Source organism: Peromyscus leucopus, chromosome 1 (assembly GCF_004664715.2).
Source record: "Peromyscus leucopus breed LL Stock chromosome 1, UCI_PerLeu_2.1, whole genome shotgun sequence".
NCBI classification, from domain to species: Eukaryota; Metazoa; Chordata; class Mammalia; order Rodentia; family Cricetidae; genus Peromyscus; species Peromyscus leucopus.
Window position 1 is genome coordinate 125,200,305 of NC_051063.1, and position 14,918 is coordinate 125,215,222.

Genomic DNA, 14,918 nt, shown 5'->3' on the forward strand with positions numbered 1-14,918 from the left:
TCCTCTCAAATGCAGAGTATAGGCATGAGCCACATGAGTCTTGGTACGTGTATTAAGCTCTCTGGAACTCACTCTATGGTCCAGACTACCTTGAATTCATGATCCTGCCTCTACTCCCAAATTCCGGAATTACAAGCATATGCTCACATGCTTGGCTCTCGTACTGACTCTTAAAAATAGTTTGTGTGTGTGTGTGTGCAGGTGCACATGACCACAGAGGTCAGAGGTCAGTCCCAGGGGTCATTCATCAGGAGCCTCCCCCTTTGAATTTTGAGACAATGTAGCTCATCAGGACTTAGGGCTCACTGATAAGGTTAGGCTGGCTGGTCACCAAGCCCCAGGGACTGAGCAGCTCTGCATCCCCAGTGCGGGGATTACAAGTGAGCCTTTAATCCCAGTGGGAGGCAGGGGCAGGTGGATCTCCAAGTTCAAGGCCAGCCTGGTCTACAGAGCCAGTTCCAGAACAGCCAGGGCTGTTATACAGAGAAACCCTGTGCCAGAGAATAGAAAACAAAAAATAAGTGAGCCATCATGCCTGGCTTTCAACATGGGTGCTGCGGATCAAACTCAGGTCCTCGTGTTCACGGTGAACATTTACCAACGGAGCCATCGCCTCGGTCCCATGTCCCCAGTGTTTGACACAGAATGCCATGGAAAGCTATACCTTGCAGACATAAGAAGCTGTGGAAAGGGCTGGAGAGGTGGATCAGTGGTTGGGAGCACTGACTGCTCTTCTAGAGGACCCAGGTTCAATTCCCAGCACCCAACATGGAGCTCACACCTGTCTGTAACTCCGGTTCCAGGGGACCCGACACCCATAGCAAAACACCAATGCACATAAAATAAAAATAATTGAAAAAAAAGAAGCTGTGGAAAGACAGTATATTTCTGCCTATTTTCTTTACTACATGGCAATTTTTTTTAAGGTTTATTTTGGTTTTTAATTATGTCTGTGTTCATGTGTGGGTATATACACAGGAGTACAGGTTCCCTTAGAAGTCAGGGGTGTTGGATCCCTGGGTTTACAGGCTGTGCCGGCTGGATTTATGTCAACTTGACAAATACTGCTCTTGCAGAGGGCCCAAGTTCAATCCCAGTATTCTAGCTCTGAATCTGATAGGTTAATCAGTATCCTTTCCCAGGGAGGAAGTGAGGCAGGAGCTATCTCCTGACTGTCTTCAACAAGATGCTTCAGGGTACCATCCTGTGATTTTGGGGTGTTGAGATGCAGTTTCATAGTTGAAAATGTTTCCTTTCCGATTTCCAAGCCACAGGTAAACTTTTGGTTTTTTAAAAAATGTATTTTAAACAAGGCCTCAAACTCACTATGAGGTGAGGATGACCCTGAACTTCCGATCCTTTGCCTCTCCCAAATGATGGGATTGCACACGGGTGCACGCCATCACACTCGACTCAGAGCTGTGTTCTTGAGCCCAGCAGACCTTTAGTTGGGCTGCCTCGTAGTTTCCTGCCTCCCAGATAGAGAGCATAGCAGTGGCCATGTTCCCCAGCAAGCCAGTCCTGCAGGGTCTGGGAATCCAGCCTGCAGGCCTTGTACAAAGGACACTCCAGGTCCTTCCCTCAGTGAGGAATTGTCAGCTTCCCCAGTTGGATGATATCAGACTCCTTTCTGCTTAAAGCATCAGCACGGTTTCTGGATCCTCTGCAGGTCCCGATTGGTACTGCCTTTGTTCCTCTCTGTTCCCTTCTCGAGCATTTCTTGAGTGAGTGTCTGGCACAGGTCAGGCAGTGTTCTGGGGGCTCATGCTGGGACAGTGCCAGAGAGACATGTCCTGCCCTCAAGAGGCCACAGCCTCACGTTGGGCTCTCAGACTAGAGTGTCAGGCCCCACCAAAGTGTGTTTTCATGCTGGGCACCATCGAGGACACTGTTGACTCTCCACCCAGATCTCAACCCAGACTTCTTTCTAGATGTGTCCATCTGTCTCCCAGCATGATCATTTGCAGAAGTACCTTGGCGTCAGGTTGATGCTCTACTCTGGAGAAGGCTTCACTCCCCTCCTGGGCAGCCTGCTCTGCTCTGCGATTCACCCTCTGGGGCCCTCTGGGTTAGCCAGAGCCTGGAGCTTTGTTGGAAATCCTTCCTTGCCAAGCTCCAGGCTTTCAACGTCCTGCTTCCTCCACTGGCTTCTCGGTCTTCAATAGAGAGCTCCAGTTCCTTACGTAGCAAGGGACACTGGGTAAGTGCATGTGGATCAGTGAGTAAGGACCACAGCCTGCCTTCCTCCCACATCCGCATCCCACCTTTTAGGGAAGATGGTGGCAAGATGCCCCAGCCAAGTGCCACAGACTGGGCAGCTGAAGCAAAAGCAATTTGTTTACCCACAGTGCTCAAGGCACCAATGGCAGAGTTAGCATCTTCTAAGACGTCTCATCTTGCCTCGTAGGAAAAGTATCTTCCCTCTGTGTCTTACACGGTCTTCCCTTGGTGTGTGGCTACGTCCTAACCTCCGGTTCCGCTGAGAAAATTGATCACATTAGGCAATGATCTAATTCAATTTAGTGAGCTCTTTAAAGATTTATTTTATGTGTATAGGTGTTTTGCCGACGTTTATGTATGGGCTGGGACAGCGGCAATAGAAACATCTCCTGTCCCCAAGAGGCCACAGCCTCATGTTGGGTTCTCAGACAGAGGTGGTCAGGCCACACCACAGTTTTATTTATTTTTTTATGTATGTGAATGTGTGAGTGCCAGCATGAGTTTATATGTACCATGTGCATGCCTGGCACCCACAGAGGGCAGAGGGTGGCTGATCCCCTGAAACAGGTATTACAGGTAATTGTCAGCTGCCATATGGCTTCAGGGGACTGAACTTGAGTCCTATACAAAAGCAACAAGTGCTCTTAACTGCCAAACTGTCTGTCCAGCTCTTTGTATTTTGTCTGCATGTATGTCTATTTATCATGTGCGTGCCTGCTGGCAGAGACCAGAAGAGGGTATAGGAACCCCTAGACTGGAGTTACAAAGTCGTAAGCTGTCGTGTGGGTGCTGGGACTTGAACATGGTCCTCTTAAAGAGCAGCAAGTGCTCTTAACCACTAAGCTATCTCTCCAGCCCCTGAACTAGCCCTTTAAAGATCCTACCTCCAAGGCAAGAATGGTGGCGGCACCACTGAGCCACCCCTCCAGCCCCTCTGTCTTAGCTAAGGTTTCTGTTGCTGCGACCAAACACCATGACCAAAAAGCAAGTTCCTTGGGGAGGAAAGGGTTTATTAGGCTCACACTTCAGCCTTGCTGTTCATCACTGAAAGAAGTCAGGACAGGAACTCAAACAGGGAGGAACCTGGAGGCGGGAGCTGATACACAGACCACGGAGGGGAGCTGCTTACTGGCTTGCTCCCCATGGCTTGCTCAGTCCACCTTCTTATAGAACCCAGGACCAGCAGCCCAGGGATGGCCCCACCCACCATGGCCTGGACCCTTCCCCATTGATCACTAATTGAGAAAATGCCTTACAGCTGGGTCTCAGGGAGGCATTTCCTCAGCAGAGGCTCCTTCCTCTGATGACTCTAGCTTGTGTCAAGTTGGCACACAAAACCAGCCAGTACACCCTCCCTTTAAAAACTGTGGGTTCTGGGACAAGAAAATCCCTCACTATCTCCCCAGACTCACCCTAGAGTTTAGCCAACCAGACAATATACAACTTTGCTTTCGTGTTTCTGTTGAAAGACGTCTTTGTACTGACCGGCTCCTTTGCCTTCGCTGATGTCAGTTCACAGGTAACAATTCTGTAAGTCTCACCTGAACAAACTTACCACACACACACACACACACACACACACACACACACACACACACACACACACGTTTCTCTATAATGTCTGTGAGGGCCAGGTGTGGAAAGTTTGATCTGCAGCCTATGATGCTGGAACTCTTGATGAGGGTCTTCAGGGAGGAAGTTAGGTCAGAAGACATGCCCGTGGAAGGGTTCTCATTCCACCCGCTCCCTTCCCCCGCTCTCTTCCTACTCTGAGGTGAGCCGTTCCCTTCAGCATTGACTCCTGCTAGGATATTCTGCCTAGCTGCAGGCCGCAGACCGGAAGCAATAGGATCAAGCAGGCGTGGCCTGGAAGCCTCGAAGCCATAGCAAAGCGAGCTTTTTTTTTTTTTTTTTTTCTTTTAAGTTGCTTGTCTCAGTGTGCCAAGCTTGAGCCAGACATTAAGAGGGGCTGCTCCACTGAGGTCCCTTTACCCCTGACCTGGAGCATGCAGAGTCAGGCCACCTCGGCTTCTTCCAGGGCTTGAGGACAAGACTATGCAAAGCACTGATGTCAAAAGCCACCCTGCCCTTCACGGGCCAGCCTTCCCTGACCCATTATTTGGATTCCCCCCCCCCTCCATTATTTTACAGAGAAAAGTAATCATGGGACTCCTTGGCTATACACACCAGTAACCTAATTTAAGTCAGTTTGGGCAGACAAAAGGGGATTTGATTGGCATGTACAGCCAAACTGCACCAAGGGATGGAGGGGACCACTCAGCCTGGCCTCCCTGGGGTCTTGTCTAGCCTTGCTTTTTCTGCAGGTCCAACCAACTTTCTCCACATCGTAGGTCGAGGCCAGCAGCACCTCTAACCCGACATCCTCCACACTGGAAGACTTGATGCAAAGACTTGGCTTTGTTTTATTTTTTAATTAAATATGTAGTTGATCCATTTCATAGTCAAAAGTTTAGTTCCCAGGAAGGCTCGTTAGCAGGCCAAGAGCTGTCCGCAGATGACGGGTGAGCTTTGCTCCCAAATCCCAAAGGTCTCTTCTGTGATTCACCTATAGCGGCCTGTGAAACAGCATCCCTATCTGCCCCCGACACCTCAAACACCATCAGGTCTGCTGGATCCTAGGGTCCAAGTAGCAGAGCAGCCTGCACAGCAGCCTGGACCTGTTGAAGAGTCTTCTCCTGCTCCAGGCCCCCCACAAAGCCAGCAGCTTTCCGAGTCACTTGGTATATAGGCCAGAGTAACACACTGTGGGGAATGTGCTGTCTCCTGAATCCAAATAGGCACACTAAAATTGTGCTTCTTTCTCGGTGGTGGGAGGAGCCGGGTGCAATAACTTATCCTTTACCTTAAAAGGAAACTGTCTGCATGCCGCACACCACTGAGCTCCTAAGCATTTCACCGAGGTAGAAAGCCCTTGAATTCTGATAGGATTTATTTACTCTAACAGGCATAAGTGTTGTGCACATCCACAAGTCCAAAGTTGGTTAGGAACCGACAAGTTCAAAGTGTTGCTACCTCCTGCTCCCTTGGCCCAGTCGACATAATGTCATCAATATAGTCATCAATATAGTGCACCAGTGTGATATTCTGTGGGAGAGACAGATGATCAAGACCCCTTTGAACTGAGCCAGGCATGGTAGCAGACACTTTTAATCCCAGCACTCGGGAGGCAGAGGCAGGCGGATCTCTGAGTTCGAGGCCCACTTAGTCTACAGAGTAAGTTCCAGAACAGCCAGGAGAAATCCTATCTTGAAAAACAAAAACAAAACAAGATGCCTTCGAAGTAAGTTATGACTTGGCTGGAGAGTTAATATATCTTTGAGTTAAAACTGCAAAAAAGGCGTTTGCTACATCAATAGCTGCATACCACGTAGCAGGAGATGTGTTATTCTGCTCAAGTAGGACACCACATCTGGTACACCAGCTGGAGTCACTACTTGATGTCATTCTCCATGATCCATCTGTCTTCTGCACTGGCCAGAGAGGAAAGTCAAAGAGAGATGTGGTGGGAACTACCAGCCCGTCATCTTTCTTGACGGTCACACTGATTTCTGCAGTTCTTCCAAGGATGTGGTATTAGTTTTGATTCACTTTTTTTCCGGCAGAGGCGACTCCAAAGACTCCCATTTAGTCTCTCCGACCATAACAGCCCTCACGCCACAGTCGGGGAACCCATGTGGGAATTCGGCCAACTTCCAAGTTTGTCTTTTCCATTTATATGTTCTGGGGCTGGGGAGATAACGACATGATGAGTTTGGGGACCCCCTGGACCTGCAGGGAGTTGTACTTCAGTCAACACTCTACCAATCACCTGGCCTCCATAAGCCCCGACTTTAACTGGAGGGTCACGAAGTTTCTTGGGATCTTCCGGAATCAGCATCAGTTCAGAACCAGCATCCGACAGACCCTGGAGAGTCTGCTTGTCTCCCCCCCCCCCCCATGCAGAGTTACCCTTGTCAAAGGCTGGAGGTCCCCGGGGAAGAGCTGTTAAACTTTCAGGAATTTCATCGAGGTCCTTCCTCAGGAGACCTGCCTGGCCCTTCGTTCAAGGGGTTCTGGGTCTGGAAATTGGTTCCAGACCAAGATTCCCTTTTGCCATGATCCAGTTCAGTCTTTCTTTTGAGAATTTTTCTGCTTATATAGATCAAACAAAAATGCAGTAGGGGCTTCTTACCTCTTTTACGCCTGGAAACACCATGACTGATTAGCCAGTACCAAAGGTCCACACGAGTCATGCCACATAAAGTTCGCTTTGCCTGTGCTGCCCATTACGGGTCGGGCTATCATGAACATTGCTCTGTCTGTGCTGCCCATTATGGTCTGGCGCAATGAAAAGAGCATCAACAAAGCCCTTCAGATGTGCTGGTGCCCCTCTCACCATTTGCTGTCTTACAGGATTTGTGAAGGGCACGTCTTCCGGGCCTTCCCACTGTGGAGGATTAGGTTTCACACAGCACACCCACTCTAGCATTGCAATTTCCTTAAGCCTTAAAATCCCTTCATCAACACTAAGCCAAGGGATATCAGGCATCTCCAACTCCGTTTCAGTGGGCCATCTTCTGACAAACGCTTCAGCCAAACATTCAAACAAGCTTTTAACACTTTTTTTTTTGTACTGTGCAAGCATCCGTATTAAATCTAGACTCTCCATTCAGTAGGCCATATCAGTGAACTCAGCCTGATCCAGTTTTAGGCTCTTTTCACCGTTATCCCACCCTTAAAATCCCCAACACATATTCCCAGACTTTTGCTTGAATGAATTAGCTTTTTAGTAGTGTAGCGTACCTCCTCATAGGTTCCTCTGAGTCTGCTTAACCTCATCTGGTTCTAGGTCTAGAGACAACTACTGGTGGGCCCTGAGAAACCTCAGTGTTGTTTTGCCTGGCATCTCCTTCAGGGAAAGTCACTGCTGGTTTAGCAGACACTGAAAGATTAATTTCCTCAGGCAAAGGCAGAGAAGACGTGTCTCAGAGGTGGGGATGGGAGTAACTCTGCTGAGGGTGGAGAGACTGCTTCTTCAGGTGAAATCTTGAGGATCTGAGGATTTCAAGTTCTCAGCCTCAATAGGGTCCTCCCATACATCCCCATCCCATTACAGAATCTCATTCTTTAACCAATTAATGGCTTTCACCCTCCAAAGCTGTAATTCGGCCAGTCATTGGCTGGTTGGTTGGTTGGTTGGTTGGTTTTTTGAGACAGGGCATCCTTGTATGTAGCCCTGGCTATCCTGGAATTTGCTTTGTAGACCAGGCTGGCCTCGAACTCAGAGATCCACCTGCCTCTGCCTCCCGAGTGCTGGGATTAAAGGCATGTACCACCATCAGTTTGATTTTCCACAACTTGAGCCCTGTGGCTGCTGGAGAGAAGATTCTCTTCCAGGGCACACTTAGAAACCTTTAGGCTGTTGATGCGTCCCCGGAGCTGGTCCATTTGATCACTGAGTTCACTGTCCTTCACCGTGTTCTGAGAGGCTAGAAGTTGGTTATCTTTGACACAGAGTGCTTTGTTCTCCTTTGGTACTTTATCCAGAGATTCTAGGAGCAACCAATCAACATCATCACTTGCCTCATTTTTCCAAAAATTGTCAAAAGTTTTATAGAGAGAGTCACCAAATCCATTGCTTCCCACAGTTGGTGAATCAGGATAATCAAAGGCATTTGTCTCCTTGGTTTGTAAAATAGTTCACACCATGGGCTTCTAAGAGAGGCTTCAGTAGCTGTAGTGTTGGCAAAGTGGAAGGCCCATCCCAGATACTTAAAAAATTCATCCTTAGCCAAGTGGTGTTGGCCCACGCCTGCAATCCCAACACTCAGGAGGGCAGAGGCAGGTGGATCTCTGTGAGTTCAAGGCCAGCCTGGTCTACAAAGTGAGTTCCAGGACAGCCAGAGTTGTCACACAGAGAAGCCCTGTCTCAAAACAAACAACACCAAAAAACAAAGCAAACAAACAAATAAACATACAAAACCCAGTAACTAAACTAACAAACAAATAAACAAACAAATTTACCCTTATACTTCTGTTGCTGAAGAATCACTTCTGGCACCAAAATCTGTATTAGTCTGGGTATTCTAGAGGAACAGAACTGATAGACTGAGTGTGTGTGTGTGTGTGTGTGTGTGTGTGTGTGTGTGTGTGTGTGTGTGTCTCACAGGTGGTGTGGTCCAGCTAGTCCAATAATGGCCAACTCCTGATAGAAAGTCCAAGGATCCAGTAGTTATTTAGTCTACAAGACTGGATGCTGGTCTTCAGTAGATGTCAGAATCGTGAAGAAGCAGACGCTAATGCCAGCAAGAGCGAGAACAAACAGGCAAAGACCAAAGGCCATGACCTTTATATTGGCTGCCACCAGAAGGTGTGGCCCAGATTAAAGCTGAACTTTCCTACCTTAAGAGATCCTGAATAAAAGTAGGTCTTTCCCACTTCAAGTGATTTAATTAAGAAAAAATTCTTTGCCAGGCAGCAGTGGTACACGCCTTTAATGCCAGCAGAGGCAGAACCGGGCAGATCTCTGTGAGTTCGAGGACAGCCTGGTCTACAGAGAGAGAGATCCAGGACAGGCACCAAAAACTACACAGAGAAACCCTGTCTCGGAAAAAAAACAAAAAAAAAAAAAGAAAGAAAGAAAAAAACAAGGGCTGGAGAGATGGCTCAGTGGTTAAGAGCACTGGCTGCTCTTCCAGAGGTCCTGAGTTCAATTCCCAGCAACCACATGGTGGCTCACAACCACCTGTAATAAGATCTGGTGCCCTCTTCTGGCCTGCAAGGACACATGCAAATAAAACACTGTATACATAATAACAAACAAACAAACAAAACAAAACAAGAAAAAAAATCTTCAGAGTTGCCCTCAGCCGCTTGGGTTTTGGTTGATTCCAGATGCAGTCTAATTGTCGTCCAAACAAAGAATAGCCATCACAGCCACCATGCCTGACAAGACAGAGGGGAAGATGTCCCCCCACTGTGTCACTCCCTGCTGGAGGTGACATTGCTGTCAGATTCTGGCGTCCTGTGGAGACCACTTAGGAGTTTCCGGGTGAGGGTGAGGGTGAGGCTATGGAGATGACCAGGAGCCAGCATGAGCTGCTCTGGTCTAGTCCTGGGGATGCCTGCCTCCTGGGGACCCTGGTGCCATTTATCATAGGGCCTGAAAGTGTAACCATGGCTTTCAAAAATGCCTTTCCCTCTTTTGGCTTACCTGGCGAAGCTCAGGCCCATGTAGGCCTCCCATGCTCTCCTCCATCTTCAGCATCTCTTTGGACCCAGACTGGCATTAAAGGACTCTTGGGCTGTTGACCCACCTAGAAGGCCCTCAGTGAGGATGAAGGGAAGCAGCCAGTCTCCACCCACTTGCTGACTGAGAGCTGGGGGTCCCCATGATGCGGGGCAGAACAGCATCCTTTGCTAGCTGACCTTCTCAGCGTGGACACAGGCAACAATAGTCCGGGTCCCTGCCTCTTAGATACTGGCTTTTGCTGATGTTTGGGGATACTGAGTTCTCTGAGGAAGCCCATCATGTGATCCATACTTTCTCTTCCTGTGGATTCCTGGGATCCAGTGTCCCTTACCTCTACTCCCATCCATCCATGCTTGTCTGGAGCCTCCAGGTTTGGTTGGTATCAATAGGGTTCCAAGGTGCTTCCACCTGCCTGGTCCAGGCTCTGCTGGAAGCCATACTGTCTGCCTTTTGTCTTTGGAAGAGATGTAGTTTGAGCCCCATCTCTACCACGCAGCTTCTCTTCCCCGTGGCCACTGAACTCCTGGGAACAGGGTTAGGGATGAGGAGTGGGTAGGCAGGCAGTGACTCTCTGGATTCCTGACTCTGGGGACCCAAAGAAAACATGAGCCACTTGGCCAGAGACATCACTTGGGCATTTGACCCCTGATGGGCACCAAGCTGGTGTAGGAGAGTCCAAGTTGAGGAAGAAAGTGTTCTTGCTTTCCATGCTGGGAACTAGTGTGCATGCTGGGAACCAGTGTGCATGCTCCCACATCCTGGGCCAGGCAGATGCTGCACATCAGAGCAAACACAATTGTAGAGCTGTGTCTGCTAGACATTTTCTACTGGAACTGGCTGGCCTCTGCTTCCAACCTCCTGTTTGGAATTACAGGTGGGGACCACTACTGTACTCCCCCAGGAACTGCAGTGGGTGGGAGGTGTCTCAGTTGGGGTTCCTATTGCTGTGATGAAACACCATGATCAAAAGCACGCTGAGGAAGAATGTGGTCTACCTTTCACATCACTGAAGGAAGTCAGACTAGGGACTCAAACAGAGTGGGGATCTAGAGGCAGGAACTGATGCAGAGGCCGTGAAGGGGTGCTGCTTACCGGCTTGCTCATCATGGCTTGTTCAGCCTGCTTTCTTACAGAACCCAGGACCACAGTGGAGCTGGGCCCTCCCGCATGAATTGATGATTAAGAACATGCTCTTCAGGCTTGCCTACAGCCAGATCTGACGGAGACGTTTTCTCAGTTGGGATTTCCTCCTCTCAGATGACTCTAAGCCTGTGTAAGTCTGACATAAAATCAGCCAGCACAGAAGGCTAAGACCTATACCCTTGCAGCCAGGGTCTGACTGTGACTTACATTCTGCTTAAAAAATGACCACTCATGTGGCCCTAGCCCTGGTCAGAAAGCTCTGGCTAGAAAGACTTTGTAGCAGCTCCACCCCATGCGTCACTCTTTAGCCACACTGGCTGTACGTCATGGCAGCAGCAAGAGCTCCTTCTGTCCTCTGAACTTGATCTTGGCTATGATGGTGTGGCCTCCTGTCTGCCTGACATCTACCTCCCAGTTCTTCTAAACAGTTTTGTTCACACAAAGCCCCTCTATCACACCCCTTTGCTTGAAATATCCGGAGTCTTTCTGGTCCTGGCTCACACTCTATTACAAAAGATACACGGTGAAAAGGCAGTGTATTCACGTGGGGAGAGTCAGGAGTTCACTCCACAACCACTGACTGGGCACTGCCTTTGTGTTGGCCATATCTTGAGGTAGCGGGGTGTATCAGTTACTTTTCTGTCATTGTGATAAAACACCAGGAACAAGGCACCTTAGAGAGGAAAGGGTTTATTTGGGCTCACGGTTCTGGAGGGATGGAGTCCCTGACGGTAGAGGGAAGACATGGCGGCGGCAGGAGCAGGAAGCTGAGGGCTCACGTCTTGAACGGCAAGCATGAAACAGAGTAAACTAGAAATGGCCTGAGTCTTTGGCCTCTCAAAGCCCCTGACACACTCTGAATTAGTCAGGGCTCGTGAGAGGAATGGCACTGGTCAACATTAAGAGGATTTATTAGAGTGATGCACAGGTTGTGGTCCGGCTAGTGCAACAATGGCTGACTCCCAACAGAAAGTCCAAGAATCCAGGAGCTGTTCAGTCCGTGAGGCTGAAAGTCTCAGCTGGTTTTCAGTATTCTCCAGAATCCCGAAGAAGCGTGTTCTAAAGCCACTGAAGAAATGAACAGTGAGAGCGAGGACAAGCAGGCAAAGCCCCAAAGCTTCCTTCTTCCTTGTCCTTCATATAGCCTGTCACCAGAAGGTGTGGCCCAGACGTAAAGGTGGGTCCTCTGACTGCAAGTGATCTGGATTTAAGTGGGTTTTCCTACCTCCAACGGTTCAGTTAGCTAAAAATCCCTCACAGGCTGCTTGGGTTGCTAGTTCATTCTAGATGTAGTCAAGTTATCAACTAAGAACAGCCATCACACACTCCCTCGGACAGGCCACACCTCTTAAGCCTCCCCAAACATCACCACTGACTGGGGACCAAGCATTCACACACTCAAGGCTACCGAGGACATTTCTCACGCAAACCACCGTGAGGGATATAAGAGAAAGCGGACTTCCCCCACCCGCAGCAGAGCTCATACACCCACGCTCCCCCTACAGTTCCAGCACTCATGAGGCTGAGGCAGGTCAGCCTGGGCTGCCGAGCTAAATACTGTCCAAACAAACAAACAAACACTCAGAAAAGAGTGGCTAACTACCGCTGTCCTTGTGATCCATGCACAGACACTTCGGGAGCCCAGAGGGAGGCTCTGGGATCAGTGATCATCTAGATACTTGAATTCAAAAGAGACTGAGCAGGAGGTAGAGTGGATGGCTACACAATAAGTTCCAAGCCAGTCAGGGCTACACAGCAAGACCCTGTCTCAAAAAAAAAAAAAAAAATGCTTAAGAGGCTAGAGAGAGGGGCTGGAGAGATGGCTCAGAGGTTAAGAGCACTGACTGTTCTTCCAGAGGTCCTGAGTTCAATTCCCAGCACCCACATGGTGGCTCACAACTATCTGTAATGAGATCTGGTGCCCTCTTCTGTATACATAATAAATAAATAAATCTTTAAAAAAAAAAAGAAGCTAGAGAGAGATGCTTGCTATGGAGACATGAGAAGCTGAGTTCGCGCCCCAGCACTCACATGAAGCCTGGGTGTGGCAGACATCAGCTTTCAGCCCCAGCGCTGGGTATGTTGCTGTGATGAAACACCAGGACCAAAGGCAGCTGGGAAGGAACAGGTTTATCTCTTCTACACTTCCACATCACATCACAGTCCATCCTTGCAGGAACTCAAGGCAGGAACCTGGAGGTTTTTTTTTGTTTGTTTGTTTGTTTTTAAAAGATTTATTTATTTATTATGTTCTGTCTGCATGTATCCCTTCAGGCCAGAAGGGCACCAGATCTCATTAAAGATGGTTGTGAGCCACCATATGGGTGCTGAGAATTGAACTCAGGACCTCTGGAAGAACAGCCAGTGTTCTTAACCTCTGAGCCATCTCTCCAGGCCCTCAACCTGCTTTCTTATACTATCTAAGACCACCTGCCCAGGGGTGGTACCACCCACAGTGGACTGGGCCCTCATACATCAATCATTTATCAAGACTTGCCTATAGGCCAATCTTATGGAAGCATTCTCACAATTGAGAGCCTCTTTTCCCAAATGATTCTATCCAGTGTCATGTTGACAAAAACAAAATAAAACAAAACAAAACACCGCCCAGTCTACGGGCTGAGCCTCATTTCATTGTCTAAAGTCGGTATCTTTCAAGTCTGGCTGGCCCACGGCTACCTTGGGTCCAGTCAGCTGTGGCCAGGGGAGCGTGGACATTTCCTTAGGAGTCAGGCCCACAGGGGTGGCTGACTTTTGTGAACTTCCTGGCAGGACTCGGTGGATGACAGCCAATAAGCTGCTTGTTCTGCGAGCATGAGAAGCCAAGGTGAGCTGTAGCCCTGCTTTCTGCCCTCCCAGTAATCCTTCCGTGATCATAGCTAACCGTAGACGGCAACTCTTTCAGAACGGGCTTCAGTGTGGTGGGGATAGAGAACAAAGACAGGCCGGGAGAATGGCGCTTCCAGAGGACCAAAGAGGCCCGCATCGCTCCTGAAGGACTAGACCCCGAATCTTCTCTTTAAATTCTGACGATAACGTGCTAGTGTGACAAGGGGTCATTTGCTTCTGGACGCAGACTGCGGGAGGCATTCTCACGGCAGTAAACACCTGCCCCCTCCTTCTTTCTTTCATTTTTCTTCCTCTGCTGAGGGAATGGATGACTTAGGCACTCCTGTTCCTGGGGTGGAGTGAAGGGGGACATGTTTCCTTCTAACGGAGGAGCGAGAAAGTGTCCATGTATAGTCTTGACCCTGAGAGCTCCGACCTAGCTACCACTCAGAGCTATGTCTCTGTAAGAGAGAAGTGGATACTTCTCTTCATGTTCTTTACGCTTGGCAAGGCTGGCGCTTTGATCTGGAAACATGCGGCAGGCACATAAAAGGCAAGAAACCCAGTTAGTGCCTCGGGCAGCTAGAACAGGAACTGTGGGATTCAGGTAGCGGCTGTAGGTCAGAGCTGAAGGTCACAGCTTCCTCAGTGGCCAGAGGTTCATCCCACACAGGGCACTGCTCACTTGGTCGGCTCCTGTATGAGCACATTAGTAGGCTGGAGGCTTGTGTAGCACGAAATCTAATAGGTCTTTTGATACAAACCCAGAGCCTGATATTGGGGTAAATGCTGAAAGTTCAGAGAAACAAAGGAACAAGCCACTGCCACCTCTTACCTCTAGGACTCCTCAGCCTGAAAAGGCTTTAGTTCCTGTCTCCTCACACCTTATATACCTTTCTCTGCCCACCATATCACTTCCTTCTTAGTGCTGGGATTAAAAGTGTGTGCCACCACTGCCTGGCGTCTGTTTAATCTAATGGCTTATTCTGTTTTCTGATCTACAGGAAATTTTATTAGGGTACACAATATATCACCACAGGGTTGCTCAGTGTGGTGGTGCACATCTTTAATCCGGGCACTTGGGAGGCAGAGGCAGGTGGATATCTGTGAATTCAAAGTCAGCCTGGTTTACATAATGAAACCTTGTCTCAAAAAATAAAACAACCAAAACAAACAAACTCCCAACAGGCTATAGGGCCCTGGCCATGGAAGGATGCATCAATCCTTTAGCAGCAAAGAGTTCTGTCTTTCTGTCTGGATGTCCATCTGCCCTGACGACTTGACTCCCAGGATGAATCCTCATTTTTCAGTGCCCTTTTTGTGGGGACCTTTCCTCAGTAATGGATAGAAATATATATATATATATATATATATATATATATATATATATATATATATATATAATCGTTTCTTTATTGAATCTTTGAGAATTTGACATCATGCACCCCAATTCCACTCACCTCCCAGTCCCTCC